Here is a 4939-nt window from a genome sequence, read left to right as displayed (position 1 = left end):
ATGACTTAAATCAAAATTTAAGGGTACCAATTATATTTAGGCGTTAATTAATTACAAAAATGCAAGTATTTATGGATGAAAAATTCGACATTTCATGTCTTATCATTTATGAAGGGAAAAGAGAGGATGAAAGCAGAAGAATGATCGGACTTTTGGTCAACTATATTACTTGTACATGATATTGTACACTTGGAACAAAATATTTACAACAAAGTCCAATCGGTTGTCTGGAAATATTCGTCCAGAATTTGGGGGTTTACAAGGATATTGAGAATGTTATGGCCCTTTTACTGGATAATACTTCGAATTATTGCACACCGCAAATGTTTGTAAACCTTTTTTGTTTGCCCCCATTTCGTTTAGCTTAAAAAATGGATTGAAATTTAAGTCAAAGTCAACAAATAATTATAATTGTATATTTTATGGGATCCACAACTTTTCAACTACACATTTTATCAACTTTTACCAAATTCTACTAAAAATCTGATTATCATCTAAACCAAAATTTTGTTTCGTATTTCTAGAAGATTCTCTTTGATTATTAAGGTGGATTGGTTTTCTAATATTTCATTAATACCAGAATGATTCAGGCTAGTGCATTTGATCCGATGAATCAAACATTCTAGTAAGAAAGGGAAAACATTTCTAATTGAATGGTCTTTGCCTCTATACTTGCAAATCCGATACTGAATACAGTGCAGCAGAATCTGTGACTTGAATGGTGAAATTGGCGATGAATCAGCTTTTCCTTCATAGGGAAATTTGTAGGCTTGAGGCTGCCATGCAAGCTTGGATGCCATGTAATCCCCAAATAACTTTGCACTAACTAGGAATAAATGGTCTAATTTATTTACCTAGCCAAGTGAGAAAATTATGAATGGATAGTTTAAAGCTATCTACATAATATTGGATGTAGAAGGATAGAGATTGGAGAAATATGAGATTTTACTAATGAAATTTCGGGATTACAGATGAGTTGTTACAGCACACTCTTTCTCTCTATTTTTTGAGAGGTTTTTTCTCACTTCTTCTACATACATGACACTAGTTGGATGCCTTCCTATTTATAGAAAATATTGAGTAAACTAGTCCTAAAAATTTTTTACAATTACAACTAGATAAAGGTTGTTTTTCTTCTCCATTTGCAGCTGGAAAACATGTCTTTACAGCTATGTTTTAACCATCAAAAGTGTGAATGGCCACTGCCTAAAGTTAATTTCCAGCTTGCATAGTTTGAACACTTGAATGTGAATTGGCTGCTGCTTTAATTTTCGGATTCCAGCTGTTTTGTGAACATCAGATTGCTGTCCATGTTAATTTCTAGATTCCAACTTGCTTGTTGAGTATACAACTTGAATTAGGAATCTTATCCTTTGACCATTCAATGAATGAAACCTTTGTAGGTTGAGTGTTCAATTTGAATTTGAATTCCTTCGAGTTTTGAAGATTACAAATTATTCTAGAACTTTTAACACATAAATAGCTTCACGTCACGTCTGAAAAATTCTTTCTTACCCTTTATGACCTTTTTTCTTTTTCATTTTGAAGGTTTCTGGCCGGTAGTGGGAGGGTCGATGCTTGTGTAACATTACTCTATTTTTCTTAATTTACTTACATTTTTTTCCCTTATTTTGGCAATGAAGTTATTCCCAAATTTGAGTTGTCAAAATCAATTCTCTTTGCTATGTTGTTAATAGACTCCACGGTCATAGTAATTCAAGAATTTCATATTAATTTACTTTATTCTCTGTGGCTTCTGTACACCTTGTGAAGGTAACAATAAATCACACTCCCCACTTAAACTACTAGATTGGGACTTTCTGGATTGTGGCTTATGCGTGAATGTAAAGAGAGCAATTTAAACTTGGAAGACCAGCGGCACTGTCTGAAATTTGAAGTTATTGCTCATTTCTTGGCGACTAACAAGTGAGATACTGCTGAGTTTTGCTAATTCATGATCTCTATCTAACTGGAGACTCAGCAACTTGAACCAACCTGACAATAGCTGTCTAGAGGTACACGAGTATTATGGTTCTTTGCCATTGTATCGGTTCGTCTCGTCTTTATAAATAACATAAAGGCATTTTATTCTGAGGCCTGATTTTCGAATTTTGTGGGGAAACTTCTTGATTTCCATACTTTAAAATTTGCACTAGTTATTTATTTATTTATTATTATTATTTTTTCTCCTGTGTTTTTATCCAGTTCCTGCATCTTCCCTCTTTTTTAGTATTTTTTGCAACTGTAAGAATAATTTTAACAGTGATGCTGTGCGTACGGAGCATTTTTCACTGAGTGGCCACGGAATACTCGCAAGGTGGGGTGAGTGATTTTTTTGGCAATTTTTATTACTAATTTTTTTTTTTTAAAAAACAATATAATGTTAATGAAAATAGGTTAATATGCATTTTGATACTTTGAAAACGTTTTATAATTATATCATTATCAATATTGTTAAATGAATTTTGCTACTTGTATAGTTTTATTTACCAGTTTGTTGACATGTTGAGCTGACGACGAGTAAATCAAATTGAAATAAAATTCACATTTAATCTAGGAAGTAAATGAAATTTAAATTTAATGCAAAAATAATTCGAAAATAATTCAAATTTCATTTAATCCGAAATGATCCTAAAATTTTTAATGTCATATTCCATGTAAAATTTCCTAATAAAATAATGTAAATTATATTAAAAATTTTATTGTGCAAAAATAATAAACGTTAATGAAATAATTAAAATTTTTAAAGAAAAGACAAGTTAGATATTTCTTTTAAGGCGTTCGTTTAACACATATTTAACTATTTTTGATATTCGTTTGAACCATTCAGTGTGACTACGACGTGGTTCTCGAAACGAACTTCTAGATAATGCAAGTAATTTGTATATTCGGATAGTATACAATCATCGGCGAATTTTGAAAGTAGCATATTATTGAAATTATCTAAATAGTAATTTGGAATGGTCTATTTTAATGTGTCGTAACTTTTGCTACGGTTGGTTGTTTCGTACACCATTAATGATCAAAAAATTAGACCATGAGCACTCGAATGATATTAAGAATACAATATTTCCTCTTCATTTCGCATCTAATAATAAGTGTGTCAAAATAGATTGAAAATGGTTCATAACAACAATTTTCTAATAAAGAAACTAAAAAATTGTGGGGTCATTTGACCCCACACGACTCCCTGTGGGTTCACCCACGCCTCTAGCATCTTTGGAAAGAATCCCTAATTGACATGGATGCACAACTCTCCCTCTGGGAAATGTGAAAAAATAGCAGACTGTTTAGACTCAACAACACTTAGAGGTGTATAATGCGAGATTAAAATAATCAATCAATAAAAAGCAACAACAAAGAACACCAAATTTGATATCGAAGAAAAACTCCTTGAAGAACTTTTCACAAGGATCAAACACAACTAAAGTTTAGTAGTTCTGACCACCCAACCTATAAATCACTGACGAACATTTGTGTAACCCGTACTTTCCAAAACTCTAAACTATTTTCCCTTTGCTTGAATTCACCTCAGAACAACTGGAACCTTAACCGTCCTTTTCCAATTTCAGAACTCTGAAGGCTTATTGGTGAAGGTAAAATTTTTTGGTGTTTGATCTTTATATCTCTAGTGCTTTGGTCTTTGGGTTGAAGTAAGAGATTTAAGGAATATATATTTGGCCTCCGTAGGATGTTTCTTGACTGAAATAAAGGCTCAGCCAATTGCAAAAGATATTTGAAAATAATTATGAAGCTTTGACCTTGTGGTTAAATCAAGAGATCTTTAAACTCTGAAGGCTTATTGGTGAAGGTAAAATTTTTTGGTGTTTGATCTTTATATCTCTAGTGCTTTGGTCTTTGGGTTGAAGTAAGAGATTTAAGGAATATATATTTGGCCTCCGTAGGATGTTTCTTGACTGAAATAAAGGCTCAGCCAATTGCAAAAGATATTTGAAAATAATTATGAAGCTTTGACCTTGTGGTTAAATCAAGAGATCTTTAGAGAATAGATTGATCACATCTGACCGAAGTTGAAAGTTCGAATAATCATAGGACGGTTAGACATGCTCGATTGATTCTTCGTCATTAGATAATTCATGAAATCCCCCAAAAGCATATTTTCTTCACTTACAATGGGATCTTGAACTCTACTCTATTGAAGATTAAAACTCGGAGGAATGCCACCTCTGGGAATATTTTCAAGTTGAACATTAAGATCAACATTTCATCCTTGTTGAGCTATATCAATATGTTGTTGCCTTCTCACTTCTCATTGTTCCTTTAGCCTTCTTCGAAAAGTTATGTTGATGTTCGGATCAAGTTCGACAAGATGAAGATTTTGTGAACGATGCATGCACTATCAAAGACCTTGGAAAATAAAAATCAGAAAGTCAACTTTACAACAAATAATAATAAAAAATAAGAATAAGAATTGTTAAACTAATGCTAACTAAAATGGTAATAAAAATAAAAATAAAAATATCACTCGACAACGGCACCAAAAACTTGTTCATCAGTGCACTGGGTTACGTCTAAGTAATAAAATGGAGTAATGAGTCCAAGTCGATCCCTCGAGGAATTTTTTATTTTAATTACCTAATAATTAATTTAAATTTTAACAAAGACACAAGCACAAATGAATGTTGATTTTGAAAGTAAAAACGAAAACGTTTCAAATTTAATTTAAAATAACAAAAATGATGAAGATATAAGTTGAGGAATTTTGGATGATAAAAGAGTTGGGATTTATGATTTCACTTAACCGTCGTCTCAATAATTTCTTAATAAGGCAAAAATTAAATTACCAAATCACAATGTTAAACCCAATTTCTCTATTTTAGTTAATTACCTCTACAGAGAAAAATTAGTCCTAGTTGATTGGTTCAATTTATTATATCTTTATGTCTATTAAAACAAAAATAATCACAATAAATTTTTC

Source organism: Olea europaea, chromosome 6 (assembly GCF_002742605.1).
Source record: "Olea europaea var. sylvestris chromosome 6, O_europaea_v1, whole genome shotgun sequence".
NCBI classification, from domain to species: Eukaryota; Viridiplantae; Streptophyta; class Magnoliopsida; order Lamiales; family Oleaceae; genus Olea; species Olea europaea.
Note: the sequence above shows the minus strand (reverse complement) of the source record.